At 35.8% G+C, this 22979-nt stretch overlaps 2 long non-coding RNA genes across 2 annotated transcripts in view; both read left to right on the forward strand.

The window, feature by feature from the left end:
* LOC129533599 (uncharacterized) overlaps window positions 1–22979 on the forward strand; it is a 762991-nt gene that overhangs the window by 644735 nt on the left and 95277 nt on the right. The gene's annotated exons all lie outside the window — the stretch shown is intronic.
* LOC115934553 (uncharacterized) overlaps window positions 1–22979 on the forward strand; it is an 82176-nt gene that overhangs the window by 29992 nt on the left and 29205 nt on the right. Inside the window, exon 2 of the long non-coding RNA XR_004070320.3 lies at window positions 10192–10329. This is a non-coding gene — a long non-coding RNA (uncharacterized lncRNA). The remainder of the gene's footprint in view (window positions 1–10191; window positions 10330–22979) is intronic.

Consider the following 22979-nt stretch of genomic DNA (forward strand, 5'->3'; position numbering starts at 1 on the left):
TAGTAAGTGCCATTTATTATTGGAAGCTGACTGAGTGCCAGGTCCTGAAAGTGTACTATGTCATGAACACTCTAAAGTATTCTCTGATCAGTATTACTGCTGTTCACTCTTACCAGATGAAGAAACAGATTAAGAGATTTAAATACTAACCTAGGGACAAAGGTAAGGCATGATAGAGCTAGGATATCAACCCAGGAGGGTAATTGCAAATCCTGTACTGCACTGCCTCACCAATATCATTGTACTTTAATAGCAATTCACATCAATATCCTTCTGGGATTTTACTGAAATTACATTCAGGAATAAAAATGAAAACACCATTCCACTAGCCCCATGTTTCAAATACTCAGAGTAAATCTGGGAAACATAGAGTTAGAAGAGGCTATAGAAAATATCAGCTCCCACTCCACATCTCTTTCGTGGGATTAATCAAAGGGAGGGTATGACTTAATCTTATGTATGATTGTTAATAACATCTCATAGTGTGTTTTTGTAAATAAAATTGCTGCTATTAGTTTAAATGTTATGCCATCTCATAGACTAAAAGCTTCTCTAATAAACATGTGGAAACAGCTCTGTGAGTTCTTGGCCCAAACTTACCATATAACCTTGAGCACACCTAATAATTTTTGTGGGTCACCATTCTTTGGGTGTAAAATAAGAATAATTTTACTAACCTTGCTTGGGTTTTGTGAAGATTAATGAGTTAATCACATCTAGAACACAGTCTGTAATTCTTTGATGACAAGGACATGAAAAATGTTCAGTACAATATTAAGACCAAGAAAGAAGGCTGTGTTTATCATGCACAGGGTCCAGTGAATGGGCTGCCATAGGAGTTAGGATTAAGTTCTTTATTTTTTAATATTACAGATGGGAATAAACTGCACATAATGACCAGAGCCTGCAGAATGGTTAAGTGGCTGGAAGGGGATATATTTATCATTCTGAGTAACAAACCACACTGCAGAGTGCTCAGATCCTAACCTGGCCTGTGTCACTTACTAGCAAACTAACACTAGACAAGTTGCTTTACCTTTCTGAACCTTGGATTCTATAGCTGTAAAATAATAAGAAGAACATCTATTTCACATGACACTTACTTCATATCCATTCATTATATACCATATATCAGTTACTGTTGGGTGCTTGAGACACAGAGAGGGACAGAAAAGGTCATTTCCCTAATGAAACTTGCATTCTAAAGAAGAAAACAGACAATATATAATGCAAAAATAAGCAAACAATATATTTTCAGGAAATTATAAAGACTACAAGAGAAATAAGGCAAGATAAGGGGATGGAAGAATGATGTGGGGTAGGACATAGAACTTACATATGATCATAGTGGCCTGAATTATACAAAGAGGAGCCATATGAGGACCTGGTGATGGACCATTTCGGACAGAGGAGACATTATGGGAAAGGCTCTGAGGCAGGCAGGAACTTGGCATGTTTGTGGAAAAGCAAAATGGCTAGTGTAGTCAGAGCAGCATGTGAGAGGGAAATTCTGGAAGCTGAACGTATAGCGGTGGCTAAGAGCCCTATTGCATAGGGCCTTCTGCTCCTCATAAAGACTTCCTGTTTTATTATAGGTGTTATTAGAAGCCCTTCGTAGGTTTTAACACAAGAATGAAGGTTTATGAAGATCTGTCTGGTTGCTGGGTTGAGAATAGGCACAGGAGAACAAGAATGAAAACAGGGAAACCTGTACTGAATTGCTGTAGTGATTCAAATGAGGTATGATAGTGAATTGGACTGGGGAGCAGTTAGAGGACGTAAAAGGTAACTTTAAGACACGGAGCGTACTTTGAAGGTTGAGTAGACAGTTTGTTCTGAGCGATTGTAAAGAGTGGAGTGAAAGAAAAAGAGAAATCCAGTACAGTGCTTAGGGTTTTTGTCTTGGGCCTACGAGGAAACTATAGCTTAAAATAAATACATGTAAAAGTTTACCAATGTCAAAACAAATAAGAAGCCATGCCAAATTCTCAATATAAGGCAAGCATGACAAAAGAAGACCCATGCTGGTAAAAATGCAAGTACTGGAGTGCTTGGGGGATCATACAAAGCAACTTGAATTCTTCCAAACACATAGGTACACCATAGCAATCATTTGTAAGAATCGATTAAAGGATGGAGATGCTAATTATGTAACATGAAACACACTTCAGCCATATAAAACTTTCTTATAGTTTGTACGCTGAATTGTTAAATTGAAGTTGAGACTTCAAAACAAATTAAAAAACATATTTGTAAAGATTAGATAGGGAGAAAATTGAAAAACAAAGAAAGAAAGTTTGAACTCTCAACTGATAACCTGGTTTATAAAATATCATTTATTCTATAGCTGGTAGATGTCATATCGACATCTGCTAACTGGGAGAATGCATTCAGATGTCTGTAGTTTTTAACGTCTAGTGCAAAAGACCATACATGATTTTATATATGTACATATATATGTACATCAATATATGTATATTACATATGCATATATTTATATATTTGTTCATATTTATTTATATATTTATTCATATTATTTGTTCATATTTATTTATATATTTATTCATATTATATAATTATATATTTATTTATATTTATTTATTCATATTATATATTTATTTATTTTATATATTTATTATATATTATCTATATATGCATATATTTATGCATATATAATATATGAATATGTATATATAATATATATGAATGAAAAGGACAGCATAAGTCATGGATATATAAAATATATATTATATATATACACGTATAATCTTATATCTGTAGTTTTTGATACCTAGTTCAAAGGACCATACATGATTTTATATATATATGAATGAATGAGTGTATGTATATATAACATATAACATATGTATATGTGTATATATAACATATTGAGTGTGTGTGTATGTGTGTATATATATATATGTATATACATGTATATACGTATATATGTATGAATGAAAAGGCCAGCAAATCGCAACTGAGCAGTAGAGTTGGATTTAATCACAGGCATACAAAAGAATTAATATAGTGAGCAAGTGCATATTTGCAATGCAATCAGAAAACAAATTCCCACACTGAAAATAAACAAAGAAACAGAGAGAGACAAGAAAGACACATGCATATACACACACACACACAGAGAAGAAAAATGAAGGGAAGAAGGGAGAGTGAGAAGGAGAAAGGAAGGAAGGAAGAAAGGGAGAGAGGGAGGAAAACACAACTTTGGTTTATAAACACAAAAATGATTTTTAATGGATAAGAATGCTAGTCTCTCTCTTTACATAAAAACATCTGAAACATACTCCTTTGCTTTTGAGATAGCATGATAATCAGGAAGATACAGTTCAGCAGGAAAAAGATTAAGAGAAACTAAGAGTAGTACATAAAATGAAGAAGGAACATATCCACGGAGAATTGGCTTCTGTCTCAAAAATTTTCCCAAGTTGTACAGATGAGTCAGAACTATAAATTTAATAGTTCAGTGAATTCCAGAACAATGTGAAAATTATACACAGACATGGAAGTAGATGGTGAACAGCAATCCTGCAACACATGCAAGCAGGTGAACAGATAGATCTAGCTAGAGTGTGGGAATAAATTTGCATGAAGTATGAATGTCGAAGAGTTTTTCTTCAATATGATTATTGTATGTGCCTTGACAAATGATTTACTAGTCTCTCATGATTTGATGTGCCGTTATGGATAAAGATATTTACAGATAATTTACATCTCTTATGGAAATAATTTCCCTTCTAGTACTTGTGAGTGGGAGCAATATTTGTAAATAACAACAATTAAATATTGAAAGCTATCATTTCTTTTTTCTGAAAACTTAGGACTAAAATTCTATAAATGTCCTCTTATGATAGAAAAATTAGAGTTCTTCATATTATAAATTAAATATTGAGGTTATATGGTAGATAACAATCATAAATTCTGGCTCCCATCTTGGCTTTTTACTTCTGCTTTAAGAATACAGAATTAGTGAACATTCTCGAGTGAGTGACATGGAAGTGATACTTTATCATAAAAATGCTTTATTTATTGTATACACTATTAGAAACTTTGCTATTTATTTTTATTAAAATGTTCTTTCTTTGATTATTTCCAAGAGCCAACATATCTATTACATTTTTACATTTGGGTTAAGGACCCCTATAGTCGGCTGAGGGTCCATTCTTCCAATGTAAGTGATTCTTATAAATGGAAATGGAAGTTTAGTGTGTGCAAAAGATGTGAAAAATAATATTGCTTCTATGTGCTATACCTACATTTTAACTTTTACTCAACTGAGGGTGTATTTCTGATTCTTCCATTGAGGACATTTTATAACAATCAAAGAATATGAGCAAGCTATAATTTTATATATTCTTTCTTAGAGATAGTCCTGGTTCAGTGTAAGCTGGAAGCTGGTGTTCATTTATATAGATAATTTATATGGAGGGCATGGGATAGACATGTGAGAAGAATGTTTTCTGAAGATATTGTTTGAGGCAAAATAAAAGGTGGGAGTGGAAGACAGACAGAAATAGAAGGAACAGCATGTACTCCAAGCCTGGATTCTGGGACTTGTTTGACTATACCAAGAAGAGAGGCATTTTCACCATTTCCATAACAGCCAGTGTGACTCAGGTTCAGCGAAGAATTGAGGGAATGTAGCAAAGTTTTGTGACTCCTAACCCTCATGCTTTGCTTTGGGTAAAAATGGGCAAAGTATGCCCTGGGAAAGGTAGTGTTATTCTTGGGGAATCCATGGTAAGCAAGGAGACCATGACAAGGTACAAGGGAACAAAGACCTTGGCAGGAAAGGAGCAGCAGCACTGGGAGGAAACAGAATCCAGGCGTTATTGTCGCATAAACTAGTTATTCAGCACCTCCCATGTGCCAAGTGATAAACTAGGGACAAGAGATAAAGCAATGAATACAACATATTAAATGTATGCTCTGAAAGGGTTTATCTCTCCATAAAGGGAGAAGGAATACAGATAAATAAAATGTGTACATACAATATAACATAAAAGTATAAAGAGAGGACTGTGTATTCTTTGATAACATAAAAGGAGCAAGTAGTGTTGGCAAGGATGTGGAGAAAAGGGAACCCTTATACACTGTGAGACTATTAATTGGTACAGCCATTAGGGAAAGTAGTATTAAGGTTCTTCAAAAAATTAAAAAAAGAACCACTACATGATCCAGCAATCCCACTCCTGGGTACGTATCCAAAGCAAATAACATCACTATCTCAAGATATGTGCACTTCCACATTCACTGCAGCATTATTCACAGTAGCCAAGATATGGAACCCATCTAAGTGTCTGTCAACAGATGAATGAATAAAAATTGAATACTATTAAATCTTTAAAAAGAAGGAATTCCTATCATTTGCATTAACATGGATGAACCTAGAAGGCATTATGCTACGTTAAATAAGCAGGCACAGAAAGCAAATACTGTATGATCTCACACATATGTCGAATCTAAAGAATCAAAGTTGAGAACAGAGAAGTAGTCAGGTGCTGGATCACAAAGCTGGACAAAGCTTAATAAGGAGGTTGCCTTTATCCACAGGAGAATTAGAAGCCATTGAATGGTTTTAATGAAAAGGGATGAATTGGTTAGATTTGTATTTTAGAAAGACAACTCTGAAAGCAGTTTTGAGAATGTTTTGGGAGGAGGTTAAAAGCAAGAAATCAGGATACAGGATGCTTTAATAAGAGTATAGGAGCAAAATGATGATCCGTAAATACTCATGTAACACAAGGAGTCTCACTGAGACTGGATAACCCAGCACCACAGCCACAAGATGCTGGGAGCCACTTCTGCCACTGTCAGTGCTGGAATGACTTCTATTCCATCTCCTGCTTCTTTGGATCACTCATTCCAGACTCAGAGGCCCTTGGTTTCTGCCCATTTTTGAAGCTTGTTTCTTCAGCCTTCTTATTGACAATGAAATTGGAGATTGAGATGAAGAGGAATGAGTAGATTTGAGATAATAGCAAGTGGAGTGAGCATGACTTGGTAATTAGATGGTAGGGAGGAAGAAGAGAAAAAAAAAATAAAAGAAAAAGAGGCAGGTTTGGTGTGGCAACTCTGATTTTGGGCCATGTCAGTGAGTTAAGCATAGAAGGTTTGAGGAAATGCATAGTTGGTTTGGGACACTATAGTCAACCTTCATCATTTCTTTTATCTATCATCTGAATACAGATTAGAGGGGAATCTCCAGATGGAAAGAAAACATAGGAGCAAAGGGGAGCAGATATTCTTTCTCTCAGTTGCTCGTCAGCTAGAGCCTAGGTGAATGACTTGAACTCAGCCAATTGGATGCTGCCCCTGAATCTGGAATTACAGATTATTTGACAGTGTCAAATCCTGGAAGATGTCAAGATATATTAGGATTGAAATGTGACACTTGCTTTTAAAACAGTGTCTCAACCTCAGCACATTTTGGACTCAGTAATTCTTTATTTTGAGGAACTGTTCTGTCCATTGTGGGATGTTTAGCAGCTTCCTTGGCCTCTACCCACTAGATGCCAGTAGTATGCCTCGGTTGTGACAAAATGTCTTCAGCCATTGCCAAATGTCTCAGGGGAAAAAAAAAAATCCCTGATTATTTGTTTGGCAAGAGTAGTTCCAGTGGCATAATTAAGATGGAAGCCAGACAGCAGTAAGCTTAGGAGTGAGGTAGAGAAGAGGGCAGCCCTATGGTTACGGCAGATCACTCTTTAAAACTGTTAGATGAAAAGTACACCTGAGCTATAGAATGGTAGCTTTAAGGGAGAAGAAACATGAGCATGCTTAAATGTGAATGAGGAAGCCAACACAGGAGGAGAAGGATGCAGAAGAGGGGATAATTCATACTTCAATGGCCCTAAAAAGGTGAGAGGTGCTGCACACTAATAAATGCTACTCAAGTCAGGTCCAAGAACTGGTCTTGGTTCATCAACTGTTTGTTACTGATTTGTGAGGTGAGGTACAGAAATTGAAAATAAGCATTCAGAAACTTTCATACTAATTTTACACAGTCATTTTGTATTAGTTGAATCTAATAAAAATGTCAGCTTGTATTGATTGAGAATTTTAAAATTTTGGTTGTTTAAAGATAATTTGAGGAACACTGCTCTAAAGCGCAGGTAGAAAGATTACACTCACATAAGAGCGACAAATACTTCATTGTAAGCCAGGAGAAGGAGAAAAGGGCAGTACAAGAAAAAGAAAGTAGTATTAGTTTCCTTTTTATTTTTTTAAATAAAGACATAATAATTGTAAATATTTTGGAGTAAAGTGAGATGTTTTGATACATATATACATTGTGGGATGACCAAATCCAGGTATTTAGCATTTTTAAAATTGCAAACACTCATTTCTTTGTGGTGAGAACAAAATCCTCTCATAGCTATTTTAAAGTGTAGCATGCAATATTGTTAACTTTACTCACCCTTCTTCTGTCTCTATTTTCTTTGCAAAGTCAGACAAAATATCATCCACTAAAAGTTAGATGGGAAGTGGTTGATTCAATGGTTTAAGAAAATGGAGCACGGAAAAATATGCTGTGAGGTATGGGAGAGTGTCCTGACCAGAGGAACATAGAAAAGTGTCTGGTTATTGAAAACTCATGAGTGGTCAGATCTATGCATTTCCATTGCTGCCAAACAAGATGCCGGTGAAGATTTCCAGAAATAGTTTGGGGAAATGTACGTAGGGTGGGATGCCATGTGTGAGCAAGTGGGAGACAATGTGCCCAAAATATTTGGTGAATACACGCTAAGGTAACATTAGTTCATAACAGGCTGGTAAGGAGGGGGAAATTCTTAAAGATTATTTTAAATATTTATACTTAAACATATTACACATCAGATCAGTGGATGGTATTCAAATGTTTTATTTTATCAAGCCTTCTGAGAAAGCCATTTTAGACACATTTATAATGTAAAAACTGAAGTCTGAGAGATTAAGTCTCCTTGTAATCATGTAGTAAACTAGAGTAAAATTGGGGCCAGATTTCAATTTCTGATTCCCTATCTTTGACTCTTTTTTAACTCTATAAAAGCATTGAAAAAGACATGTAAAAACTCCCATTATACTGTAACAAAATAAAGACACATGTTCTTTTCAATAAGAGAGAGTTTCTGGGATGTCTGTGAGTTTTATCAGAATGTTTTTTTTTTCAGATTGCTCATTTTGTCTAGTGTTTCAAATACAAAAGTACACCTGTGAATCAGCTTTAGAATATTAAGTTCATTGTCTTCTAAGAATGCAATTTTACAATAGATTTGACTGCTATTCTTCTCGTGTACAGTCAGAAGTACATAATAATGATAATAACACCTTACGTTTATGTACTGCTTCACAGTTTCCTAAGTGCTTTCATGTACATTATCTTATATGAGCTTCGTAATAGTTCAGTGAATATATTTATTGGTGCTTTGTTTTATTCATGACTGCCATATTGACATTAGTCATACATATTCTGTTTATTCAGATGGTTAGCTATACAAAGCTTTAATCAGACAAACAGAAAGATACAGAGCAAAGAGCACTAAAATGTTATTTATAATTCTGAATTGCTTAGTTTCCTTTTTTTATTTGGTTAAATCATCAAAAATGTGCCTTTAACCTATTTAGGAATAGCAGTATTTAAATATATAATCTTTATATCTAGTCAATGTGCTCCAGATCATTAACAGGGTAATGAATGAGTATTTTAAAATTGCAAGCTATTTAAAGGTATTATTTGTGAATTTGTAACAGTAAGTATTTTAATAAGATTGAAAAATCTAAGAAAAATATATTTTGAAATTTTGTTTCTCATTATATAGAAAATCCATATTTATTTAGAAATTTAAAGGAATATAGAATTTAATTAAATGATTGCCTTTTAATATTAATTACACTACACAAAGATGCTTCATTTGCATTAAACAGGTGTACAATAATATGCTATAACTCTAAAGTTATTCACAATTTATTCTTTCTTTAAAAATCCAGAAAAAATATGGTATCTTGAAAAATAACAGAATGTACCAATTTAAAGTTACTCTGTTTTAATTTTTAGGGTATTTAAATATTTATTTTACATAGAAATTAACTTACTAATTTTTCTCCCTTTTTAAAAATTATAGATTTATACTAACAGTTTAAAGAGCAAGTTTTGGATGTATTTATTTATTTATTTTTATCTCATATTTCAGAGGAAAATATTTTTGAGCAGAGTAAACTAAAAATAAAAATCAAATCAATCTCCACATTTCCTTTATTTATTGATGTATGTGTTTATATAGTGTGGTCTCATGGTATTTGCATGACATGTGTAGTACTGAAAAATGGCTAACAAATACAATGAGAGATGTTGATTTGTCATCAAAATATATCTTTCATATTTGTCACACTGAATATTGTTGCGTATACTCTTAGGCTGTTTTAGAAAGTTATTCTTTCTGTAGAACAGTATGAAAAGTAGAAACACCACTTTTTAAAAAATTGCCTATACATTCTAAATTTTTTTAATTATTAAATTATTTAGACCTCTATCAAAATTGTATTCCAAAATATTATATTATAAAATTAACTCTAGTAAATTGTAGATATATTGGAATAATATTAAACAGAATTTGACACTTTTGGAAATCAGTTGCTTGTGATTTTATCTCATTAATAGGACAACGTATACATTATTTTGCCATTTTGAATTTATTATCAGTGTGGAAAAGAGCTAAATTTTAGTCATTAGTAAAATAGAAAAGCTTTTGATAATCTCTTAGCATCATGCTAATTAGGTTTACTATCCTAGAAAATATATTAATTGAAGGCTGTAGCTAGGCAGCTTAATATCTGCCCCTCAAAATTTGATAGAATAGATATAATAGGTGTCACGAGGCATAACTAATCACCTAATGTAAAAAAACAAATAATGAACTATGTTGCAAATATTCTGAATATACTCTAATTGCTTCTTCCTAACCAAATTCACATTATTAGAGAAAATCGTAATACATTTGGATAAAATTCCATAATATATTTCAGTTGTACTCATCAACACATTTAGTGAGATATTCTTTTATTATACTTTAAAATTCACATAAATTAATAGGAGTTTTTAAAGAGATTGTGAAAAGTGACAACACTGTGGAAACATACAATTACACTAAATTTTTATCTTTCCTTTGACAACAAGTCTCTCTTGAATCCATTTAGGATTTTAAAACAATCTATCACCTATCTTTGACCATATGGACTAAACTTGATATCCACCAATAGATACTGATGCTTGCAAGTCAACAGCATAAAGAGTGGTAAAGTCAGTGCTGCAAAAGATGAAATGTTTTTAATGTGGTAAGTAGACAAAACTGTTACTGCTTTGTGGGTAATACATATAAAATATAACACTGAGTATTTGAGAAATATACAGATGAGAAAAATTAGCTACCACCTTTTGTTCTCATTCTTTTATTTAAGCTTTTGCAAAAGGAATAATCCTATATATTTATATATGTTAATCAAGAGACCACCTTTAAACATCTGGCCAATGTCAAAATTTAAACAATGCAACAATTATTTTGGGGACAAAGTTGATTCCATTTCTGTTCTGTTACTTATTGAACTAGCTATAAAAGAACAGATGTTTGACATATATAAATTTATTTTAATAGTTTCATTAGGTCTTTATCTGCAGTTTGTCAGTGTGGCTCTACAGATATATTCAACCATCTGTTCCTTGGACCTGTGCTTCATGTAACTTACAGGAGTGTATTAATTTTGTTGGATCAGTCATTAATCAATCAGAAGTTTGTTTGCCCTGCAGTGTTCCCAAAAGACAGACTTCATCAGGAAAAAAAAAAGACACTCACTAGCTTGTTAAATAACCTTTTCATTTTTAATGTAATTTCTCCTATGTAGTTAACAGTCACAGATTTTGAAAAAGCATATTACAGAAGACTTTTTGGTTTCTAAACCAAAATTCATTTACCTCAGAGCTTCCGTGAGCATTACTCAGAAATATCCATAGACAGTATTTTTAAGAATTTGTTTTTTTTCTGACAAAAGGAGTGATACAAATTTACATCTATGTTATCACTTTTGCATCTGTTTTTGAAATGATACATTGTGAAACATTTTTAGAATACTATGAATTTGTGACTGGAAAAATTTAAATGTTTGAGATGGTGATGTTTGCCATAAAGGCTCATAATCTCAGTTCCGCAGAGAGACAGAGGAGCCACCATCAGAAACAGAAACAGCATCAGCCCCCTCAGTAACTGGGTTATTGCCCAGAACTAGGTAAAATTGATCCTATCTTTCAAAAATTCATTTCCAACACTTAGAGAATTACCTTAGGGTGGCAGTCCCTTTTCTTGTGTAGCTCATATATCTCTGTATCCTTCAGCCTTCTGAGGTTGCTCTTTGCTTTAGTGTTCTAAGATGCTGCCTTGTATCTCCCAGCTTCATGCTGTAGAAAGTCTCATCTAATATTTTAGTGTTTCCTAGGGTGTCATCTCTACTGGGTCAGTCTAATCTGACTTGCTTCCTACCTGTTATTACTTCTGCCCCTTAAGATGCTAATTGTTTTGTGTGTTTCTTCAAATCAGTCAGAATGCTCTTCAGATTCTTTTATTCTCACAAAGTTTTACTAATACAAAGTTATTTTTTTAAATCAACTTTTCCTAAAGCTCGGTTTGAGAGTAACAGAAGAGGATTACAAGCAATAATATACAGTGGAATATTAAATATTACCACCCTAAAATGCAATCCAAAACTTCTGGAAATTTCTACTCTTAAGCCCTAACTCTTACTTAGGCATTTTCTTGAGTTTGTAAATATCTTTCTCTCCAGAAATCCCTCCTCCAAGTGCTAAAATCCCATTTCTTTTTTTTTTTTTTTTTTTTAATTTATTTTTTGAGATGGAGTTTCACTCTTGTCGCCCAGGCTGGAGTTTAATGCTGCTATCTTGGCTCACTGCAATCTCCACCTCCCCGGGTTCAAGTGATTCTCCTGCCTTAGCTTCCTGAGCAGCTAGGATTACAAGTGTGTGCCACAACACCTGGCTAATGTTTATATTTTTAGTAGAGATGGGGTTTCACCATGTTGGCCAGGCTGGTCTTGAACTCCTGACCTCAGGTGATCCACCCGCCTAGGCATCCCAAAGTGCTGGGATTACAGGCGTGAGCCACCACGCCCGGCCCCCGTTTCTTTCTTATGTAGAGTTGTGCACTTCTTCACTTCACCCACTCTAAGCTCAGGATCTGATTTTACACTACCCAAAACTAATGCAGTTGCTCTGTTAAGCAAACAATCATTTATTTTAGGTGCTTACCCTTCAGCATTAATAAATGTCAGAAGCTTTGATAGTTATTTATTTCATTTCTCAAATTCTTAAGAAGTTCTGCCACATGCCAGTCTATAAATGATAAAGATTTCTTTTCACTCTGCTAGAGCAAGACTTTGTGGTTTTACTATATAATACATTCACAAGTTTGCACAGAATCTAGCATCAGGCAGATCTGCTATCTACCTTTGAGAAATTAACTTACCTTTTCTAAGCTTCCGTTTCCTTCTCATTAAAACAAGCAAAGTATATAACTTTTAAGATTGTTGAGAAACTAAAAATACTAAATGAAATGCAAAATCTCAGTAATGGGATCTCTCTCTCTTCTTGTATCTTCTCCTGCTCTCTTTCTCTATTTTTCTCAGTAGAGGTGTCATTTTACTAACTGGAACTATTTTATTCATCTTAGACATTATATTTCTAATTTCTGAAATGCACAGGGTGTCCTTATTCACGGTACAATAAATTATTGAACCAGTCCGATCCATAGCCTGAGAAAACATCTTCACTGGCTGGGCGTGGTGGCTCATGCCTGTAATCCCAGCACTTTGGGAGGCCGGGGTGGGTGAATCACCTGAGGTCAGGAGATCGAGACCAACCTGACCAACATGGCAAAACTCCGTCTGTGCTAGCAATACAAAATGAGCCGGTTGTGGTGGCACATGCCTGTAATCCCAGCTACCTGGGAGGCTGAGGCAGGAGAATCACTTGAACCTAGGAGATGGAGGTTTCAGTGAGCCAAGATCACGTCATTGCACTCCAGCCTGGGCAACAAGAGCAAAACTCTGTCTCAAAAAATAAAAAAGAGAGAGAGAGAGAAAGAGGAAGGAAGGAAGGAGCGAGAGAAAGAAAGAAGAAAAAGAAAGAAAGAGAGAAAGAAAGAAAAGAAAGAAAGAGAAAGAAAGAAAGACAAAAAGAAAGAAAGAAAGAAAGAAAGAAAGAAAGAAAGAAAGAAAGAAAGAAAGAAAGAAAGAAAAAAGAAAGAAAGAAAGAAACTACCTTCTTCAACTTTGGTTCCTGCCTTCCTTGATTGCTTGGAACCAGTTTTTGGTCTCTGTGTTAAAAAACCTACTCAAGCTCTGAAATTTTAAATTCTTCAGGAAGAAGGAGACTTTTAAAATTTATCTTCTCTCCAATTAACTGCCGTTTTCCCCCTCTCTTTTGTTCCTCTTTATAATAGTTGAATTTCTACTTATACCTCCTTAGCTTGTAATTTTTAATTACTGTCAGATGGAAGCTCTAGATTAATTAATCTCACCAGATGGCCCTTTAAAACTCATGCATATTATATTTAAGGCATTATCCTTGCTCATAAGACAAGTCTAGTAATAATATTTAGTGCTCTATCCCTGGTTCTGAGTCTCTATTTCCCCCAGCTTAAAGTTGGATTTAGGTCCTGATTAAGTGGCTTATAATTACTTCCATTTGCCTGTGAGCAAGAGTTGGTTAGCACACCGTGTCTTACTTTACACTCACATGGTATAGTTTTGCCAATAATTCTATGCTAATTGTTCTCAATTTCCCATATTTAAAAATTGGGTGTAATTTAAGGGCTCATACAGACTAATTTTAAAAAATAGAAGCATATGATAAATATATTCTAGAAAATCTCCTTGGATTATTATCTTATCAAATGCTTCATGAGCATAACCACTTTTTAGGAGGTAACCATTAGAGAGTGACATCAGCAAGATGGTGGGATAGAAGGTCCCACCTCTAGTTCTCCTCATAGAAATATCAACCAGCAACTAGTCACTGACAAGGATGCCTTTGTGAAAATCCCAGAACCTGAGGGTGAGGCATCATTAAAACTGCAAAAAGCCCCATAAAGCCACATTAGAAAAGTAAGAGGAACACTTGCCCTTTCACTGTGTTTTCCCTGCCCCAGGCTGGCACAGCACTACACTGGGAGATTTCCTTAGGCCTAGAGTTTGTGCAGTGGGGAAAAGAGAACCCAAGAACAATATACAGCTTCCCAAGCATATTGACGTGCCTTCTGGAAGGGCCACTTCTATCCTTCTTCACAGAGAGCACTGGGGGGGACTAGACTACTTGGGGTCACATAGGAACAAAGAAAGGGGGTGGGTTTACAGCAGTCAGCACATGGATCTTGGCAGAGGCATTGTATCCCTGCAGGCAGTGTGATCTAGCCAGAATGCAACCAGTGGCTCTACCTACCATCAGAGTTGATCATGTAGTTCAGTACTCCCCAGCTGGGGTCCCTAGTCAATGGTCCAGCCTAACCTTGGAGCATTGCTATTGGCTTTTCCTAAGCAGGTAGCCCATTCAGCAACCCTATACAACTTCAGAATATAGCCTGTAGTCCTGCCTGACCAAGGAACCCAGGAAGAAATTCTGCCCATTTTCAGAGCCCAGAGTGTGGTTCTGGATTGGCAGGAAGCCAAGCCAGAAGCCCTGTTCAATTGAGGAGCATAGCCTGCAGATGCACCTAATAAGAAAGCCTGGTGATATCGTTTGGCTGTGTCGCCACCAAAATCTCATCTTGAATTGTAATCCCCATAATCTCCACGTGTCAAGGGAGAGACCAGGTGGAGGTAATTGAATTATGGGGCTAGTTTCTCCCATGCTGTTCTTGTAATAGTGAGTGAATTCTCACGAGATCCCATGGTTTTAAAAGGGGCTCTTCCCCCTTTACTTGCCGCTTCGCCTCCCTGCTGCCCTGTGAAAAAGGTGATTTGCTTCTCCTTCGCCTTCTACCATGATTGTTAAGTTTCCTGAGGACTCCCCAGCCATGCTGAACTGTGAGTCAATTAAACCTCTTTCCTTTATAAATTACCCAGTCTCAGGCAGTTCTTTATAGCAGTATGAAAATGGACTAATACACCTGGTAAGCAACCTTCCTGGCCATGGAGCATAGCTTATGGCCCTGCCTTGTGGCAAAGCCCAGTATCCTCCCTGTGGAGCCTAAACTAAGGCCCTGCCTAATGACAGAGCACAGCCCAGGCACAAAGCTCAGCCAGTGATTCCACTCAAATACAGAGGATAGCCTGTTGTTCTGCTTGATTCAGGAGCCCAGACTATAGCCCCCTCCAACTGCAGGGTACAACCCGTAGTCCCTCCTAAACTGGAAGACCAGTAGTGACCCCAGCTGGCCGGAGAACACAGCCTAAACCCGAAGCTCAGCTAGCAGACCACCCAACTGTGGAGTTCAGACTTTAGCTCTGCCTGATTTCATAGTATGGTGACTCTGCCCAGCTAGAGAGTCTGATAGCAAGCTTTGCCTACCTACAGATACTACTAGCTAACTTATCCAGAACTTTAGGCTGGACTAACTGGCAAAAGTCTATCCCTGCCAAGGCAAACAATTCTAAAAATGGCAATAGTCCTTACCTCTCAATGTTTACTTTAAATGTTAATGGATTAAATTATCCAATCAAAAGACATAGTATGTTTGAATGGATTAAAAAGCAAAATAAAAAAGCTGCAACAAGAGACTTTTTTAGACCTAAGAACACATGTAAGCTAAAAGTATAGAATGGAAAAAGATATTCCATGCAAATAGTAACCAAAAGAGATCATAAATTGCTATATTTATATCAGATAAGATACACTTTAGGTGAGAAACAGTCACAAGAGACAAAGAGGATCCTTACATGATGAAGAGTGGAAAATTTACCTAGCAAATATAACAATTGTAAATAGTTATATACCCAACATCGGAGCACGTAAATATATAAAGCAAATACTGTCAGAACTGGAAGGATAAATAAACAGCAAAACAATAATAGTAAGGGACTTTAATACCCTCTCTCAACAATAGGTATATAATAAAGAGTGAAAACATGAAAAGGTAAACCATGGATTTGGGCAACACTATAAACCAAATGGACCTAACAGATATATACAGAACATTATACTTGACAACAACAAAATATACCTTCTCAAGCATGCACAGAACATTCTACATTATAAATCATGTATTAAGCTACAAAATACATTTCAACAAATTAAAAAACTTTGAAATCATATCAAGTATTGTTTCCAACAACAGTGGTATGAAATTAGAAATCAATATAAGGAAAATTAGAAAATTCACAAAAATGTGAAAATAATAGAATCTTGAACAACCAATGTGTTAAAGGAGAAATCAAAAGAAAAACATAAAAAATATCTTAAAAAATAAAAGCACAACACATAAAACCTTATAGGATGTAGGAAAAGCAGTCCTGAGAGAGAAATTTATAGCTACAAATGCTGAATACCTGTGTGACAAAAGAATCTGTGCATCACAAACACCCAGGACAAGTGTTTATATAACAAACCTGCACACGTTCCCCTGAATTTAAAATAAGTAAAAAAAAAAAAAAAAAAAGAGAGAAATCTTTATATTTCACCTTCAGGAACTAGAAAAAGAATAAACCAAGCCCCTGATTAGCAGAAGGAAAGACATACTGAAGACTGCAGCAGAAATAAATAATAGAATAGAAAAACAATAGAAAATGTAAATGAAATTGAGTTGGTTTTATTCCGAAGATAAGCAAAATTGGCAACCCTTTACCTAGGCCAATCAAGTGAAAACAAGAAAGAACTCAAATGAATAAAATTATAAATAAAAAAGGAGACCTTAAAATTGGTACTGCAGATATACAAAGGATCATATGAAAGTAATATCGACAATTGTGTCTCACAAATTAGATAAGCTAAAATAAATGGATACATTCCTAGAAACTATAATGTACCAAGACTGAATTATAATGAAATAGAAAAATCTAAGCTGATTAGTAAAGAATAAGGAAACTGAATCAGCAATCAATAGTTTTTAAATTGATTACATGTTGAAATAATCTTTTGCATATGTTGGATTAAATATTTTCTTAAAATTAATGTCACCTGTTTCTAATTTTTAATGTGTCTACTAGAAAATTTAAAATTCTGTATGTGGCTTGCATTGTATTTCTATTGGAAAGTCCTGAGTTAGTCCATCACTTGCTGGTGCCTCACATGTATTTTATTCACTGGTGCACTTGTAAGTAGTGTCATTATTCACTAACCAGTGAACTTTCAAAGACCTTTCCACTTTCATGTTGACTGTGAGGGGAAGCCCAGGGAATAAATTATTCACTCTGTAGTATTGAGGAAGCATTTAGTAGATCCCAGGAGGAGTGTTGAACCAAGGGCAGTTTTAGGCAGACAGGCCTCTGACATCACCTCTATTTTGAAGGGTTTGAAACCTTGCTTCAACCGAAGCATGTATCATTGTGTTTCCTCCTGTTGCCTGGTTGTGTATTTACTCCCAGGAACAGCCACTGCTTTCCAAGGTTTATATAAAAATCTGATTACATTTTACTAAAATTTTTAGTTGCTGTTACTTTGATTCATTTTGACCCAATATTCTCAATATTAACAGATTTCTAGTACTAATCATTATTTTTTCAATGCTTTTATCTTTCCTGCCAAAGTAATAACCTTCCCAAGGGAACTTAAATATTTTCCATCAAAGCAACAATAATCAAATGGCAAATGAGACTGACATTTGTTAGAAATGGAACTGACAGAGAAATCAAAGCTAATTAACCAGGCCAGTTTGGCATGGGGAAATTATTAAAATCTTAACAAGATTAACTATAGACTTGTTGAAAGCCCAGGAGCCAATTCCTTTTGTTTTATTTGTTATCTAGTTTGATAATGTGCTCCTTGTCAGGCACAGATACTGTTATGCTTTGGCTATGACTGCCAGGACTAACAGAATTGGCTATTTAGCCCTTCATCAGGGTGCTGGGAAGGTGAATTATAAAACCGATAAAAGCTATGCTCTTAATGCAACTATTCTGATGTTATATTTCATCTAACTCAATATTTATTCATCTAGAGTAATCTCAACACCAAAATAAGAACTCAACTCAAAGAAAATATCAGCCAGAAAATGTATTTTTATGAAAATCAAATACTGGTTTTACTTTCTATATCAGTTTTTATAATAGCAATTCATTTAAGAGCTATTTGTGTACAATTGCTTGAATAGCAAAATTGTCATTCAGAATTTGCTTCATTACCTCATTATACAGGCTTTTATTAAGATCTGCTATGTGCCAATCACTAGGCTGGGCTCTGTGGAAAATACGAAGAATCATTTTCGCCAGGCGCGGTGGCTTACTCCTGTAATCCCAGCACTTTGGGAGGCTGAGGCGGGTGGATCACCTAGGTCAGGAGTTCAAGACCAACCTGGCCAACATGGTGAAACCCTGTCTCTACTAAAATTACAAAAATTATCCAGGTGTGGTTGCAGACGCCTGTAAACCCAGCTACTAGTGTGTGCTTAGGCAGGAGAATTGCTTGAACCTAGGAGACAGAGATTGAAGTAAGCCGAGATTGCGCCACTGCACTTCAGCCTGGGTAACAGAGCAAGACTCTTTCTCAAAAAACAAACACGACCATAACAAACAAACAAAAAACAAAAAATACCCTCAATTTTTAAATTTTTTTTTTTAAATTTTAAGTTCTGGGATACATGTGCAGAACATCCAGGTTTGTTACATAGGTATACACGTGCCATGGTGGTTTGCTTTACCCATCAACCAGTCATCTACATTAGATATTTCTCCTAATGCTATGCATCCCCTAGCCCCCCACCCCCAGACAGGCTCTGGTTTGTGATGTTCCCCTCCCTGTGTCCATGTGTTCTCATTGTTTAACTCCCACTTATGAGTGAGAACATGCGGTGTTTGGTTTTCTGTTCTTGTGTTAGTTTGCTGAGAATGATGGTTTCCAGCTTCATCCACGTCACTGCAAAGGACATGAACTCATCCTTTTTTATGGCTGCATAGTATTCCATGGTGTATATGTGCCACCTTTTCTTTATCCAGTCTATCATTGATGGGCATTTGGGATGGTTCCAAGTCTTTGCTATTGTGAACAGTGCCGCAATAAGCATATGTGTGCATGTGTCCTTACGGTAGAATGATTTATAATCCTTTGGGTATATATCCAGTAATGGGATTGCTGGGTTAAATGGTATTTCTGGTTCTAGATCCTTGAGGAATCACCACACTGTCTTCTACAAAGGTTTAACTAATTTACATTGCCACTAACAGGGTAAAAGCATTCCTGTTTCTCCCTGTCCAGCCATCTGTTGTTTCCTGACTTTTTAATGATAGCCATTCTAACTGGTGTGAGATGGTATCTCATTGTGGTTTTGATTTGCATTTCTCTAATGACCAGTGATGATGAGACTTTTTTTTATATGTTTGTTGGCTGCATAAATGTCTTCTTTTGAGAAGTGTCTGTTCATATCCTTCACATACTTTTTGATGGCATTTTTTTTCCTGTAAATTTATTTAAGTTCTTTGTAGATTCTGGATATTAGCCCTTTGTCAGATGGATAGATTGCAAAAATTTTCTCCTATTCTGTAGGTTGCCTGTTCACTCTGAAGATAGTTTATTTTGCTGTGCAGAAGCTCTTTAGTTTAAATAGATCCCATTTGTTAATTTTGGCTTTTGTTGCCATTGCTTTGGGTGTTTTAGTCATTAGGTCTTTTTCCAAGCCTATATCCTGAATGGTATTGCCTAGATTTTCTTCTAGGGTTTTTATTGTTTTAGGTCTTTTGTTTAAGTCTTTAATCCATATTGAGTTAATTTTTGTATAAGGTGTAAGGAAGAGGTCCAGTTTCAGTTTTCTGCATATGGCTAGCCAGTTTTCCCAACACCATTTATTAAGTAGGGAATCCTTTCTCCATTGCTTGTTTTTGTCAGGTTTGCCAAAGATAAATGGTTGTAGATGTGTGGTGTTATTTCTGAGGCCTCTATTCTGTTCCATGTGTCTATATATTTGTTTTGGTACCAGTACCATGCTGTTTTGGTTACTATGTCCTTGTAGTATAGTTTGAAGTCAGGTAGCATGATACCTCCAGCTTTGTTCTTTTTGCTTAGGATTGTCTTGGCTACGTGGGCTCTTTTTTGGTTCCATATGAAATTTAAAGTAGTTTTTTTTCTAATTCTCTGAAGAAAGTCAATGGTAGCTTGATGGGGATAGCATTCAATCTATAAATTACTTTGGGCAGTATGGCCATTTTCACGATATTGATTCGTCCTATCCATGAACATGAAATGCTTTCCATTTTTTTGTGTCCTCTCTTATTTCCTTGAGCAGAGGTTTGTAGTTCTCCTTGAAGAGGTCCTTCACATCCCTTGTCAGTTGTATTCCTTGGTATTTTATTCTCTTTATAGCAATTGTGAATGGGAGTTCACTCATGATTTGGCTGTTTGTCTATTATTGGTGTATAGGAATGAAAACTCCATTTTAACTGGAGAAAAAGAAATGAAGTCAAAATGATTAAAATGGCTTGTGAACAGTATAGAAATTGACCAGATTATTGACAGTTTCTCCTTGTAGTCTGTAGGCCTCTAGTGTAGCATCATTTTATATCTTTACATATTTCTTGGCACCAACAACCATAACTTTTTAATACATAAAGTCACTTTGAGTTGTGTGCATTTTCACTTCTCTATGAAAAATTTATATTTTTTTCTTTTGGAATAATTTCCTTAGCTACAGAAAATAGATTATTATTTCCTATGGAACATTAGTTTCATCATTCTGGTTTTTAGAAGTTTTCTCTTATGATTACAGTACCAGATGTTAAAATTGCTGTGTTGTCTAACCATCTGAAGCAAAAGCAGATTGTTTACCTTACTTTTCTGGAGCTTTGTCTCTTTGGGAGAAAAAAATCTATTTTATATGACAGTTGTGTTCACAGATCAGTCCATGGAATCACTGAATACTGAGTTATAGTTATTTATGTCTTTGTGACTTTAGCATATAAAATGATACAACTGAATCATATATGTTTATCTGTTTGTAAAGATTCAGGTTACTATTCTTACATGTTTTGGGTATCTAGGACAGTGCAAATCTAAAATGATGCAATATGGTAAAGAGGCAATTCTTCAGAGAAATATACCAAAGATATTTGGCGCCTACTGCTAGCCACCTATGAAGGCCTCATACAACACAGCTGGTTGGCAGAACAAATGTAATATCTTGAATCAAGGTTACAAGCTAATGATTCCAGGCCCAGATACAAATTGAATAGTGTCCCTGCAAAATTCATGTCTACCTGGAACCTCCGAATGTGACCCTATTTTAATATAGGGTCTTTGCTTATGTAATTAGGTTCAATGAGGTCATACTAGATTACAGTGAGCCCTATTTCAATGACTGGTGTCTTTGTAAGTAGTGGGAAATTTGAAAACAGAGACATACAGATGAGCAGGGGAAAAGGGATATGAATAGAGAGGCAGAGTTTGGAGTGATGCAGCTGCAAGCCAAGGAACTCCAAAGATTGCCAGGCAGAAGCTAGAAAAAATTCAAGGAAGAATCCTGCCCTGCAGCCTCCAGAGAGTGGGTGAACTTGCCAATACATTGCTTTTGGATTTTGTCTTACAGAGCTACACGGGAATAACCTTAATTTAAGCCACTCAGTGTGTGGTATTCTGTTACAGCATCCCTAGGAAACTAATATGTGTAGCATCAGTTTCTTACCTTCCAACTTGGAGGCTGAACTGGAGTAGAATGTAGAATTTTGGAGCAGTGATAAACAATAGGGGTTGTGACAGGCTTAAGTTGTATGAAAGATGCCCTTAAGATTTGCCCATTAGAGACTCAAAGAGTTGAGTATAAGAGGGTAGCCCACATTCTCCTGCATTCATTCCAGCTAATGTTTAAATCAGAGATTCAGATCAGGTTTTGGTGCATTAAAAGTGGTATGAGTGTAATTAAGAATCTATATTTTGCAACATCACTTATGTGTTTGTGAGGTCTTCGTTTCTTTGTATGTCTTGCTCAATTGTTTTTTAATTTTAATTTCTACTTTGCCTGAAATGAAATAGCATAAATTATTTTACTCACCTTGGAAAGAATCCTCTAGCTTCCATTTCACCCAGTACCCAGGTAAAGGAGGGAAGGCAGCTCTTTCAATTCGAGAGACCAAAAAGGGGAGAGGAGTTGCCGTAAACATGAAGTATCTTAGTTTATTTATGCTGCTATAACAAAATACCATCAACTGGGTACCTTATAAACAACAAAAAATTGTTGTCTCACAGTTCTGGAATCTGTGAACTCAAGATTAAAGTGTAAGCAGATTCAATTTCTGTCGAAGGTGCACTTTCTCATTCTTTTTTTTTTTTTTTTTTTGAGACGGAGTCTCGCTCTGTCACCCAGGCTGGAGTGCAGTGGCGCGATCTCGGCTCACTGCAAACTCTGCCTCCCGGGTTCACGCCATTCTCCTGCCTCAGCCTCCCGAGTAGCTGGGTCTACAGGCTCCCGCCAGCACGCCCGGCTAATTTTTTGTGTTTTTTTTTAGTAGAGACGGGATTTCACCGTGTTAGCCAGGATGGTCTCGATCTCCTGACCTCGTGATCCGCCCGCCTCGGCCTCCCAAAGTGCTGGGATTACAGGCGTGAGCCAACTCGCCCGGCCCCCTTTCTCATTCTTTTGTCCGTGTCCTCACACAGTGGAAGAGGTAAGCTAGCTCTCCGTGGTCTCTCTTTTTCCATGAAGGCACTAATTCCAATTATGATGGTTCCACCCTCATGACTCAAATACCGCCCAAAGGTCCCATTTTCTAATACCATCAACTTGAGGTTTGGATTCCAACATAAGGATTTTCTTGAGGGGACACAAACATTTAATCTATAGCATCAA

This window comes from Gorilla gorilla, chromosome 4, assembly GCF_029281585.2.
Source record: "Gorilla gorilla gorilla isolate KB3781 chromosome 4, NHGRI_mGorGor1-v2.1_pri, whole genome shotgun sequence".
Taxonomy (NCBI): Eukaryota; Metazoa; Chordata; class Mammalia; order Primates; family Hominidae; genus Gorilla; species Gorilla gorilla.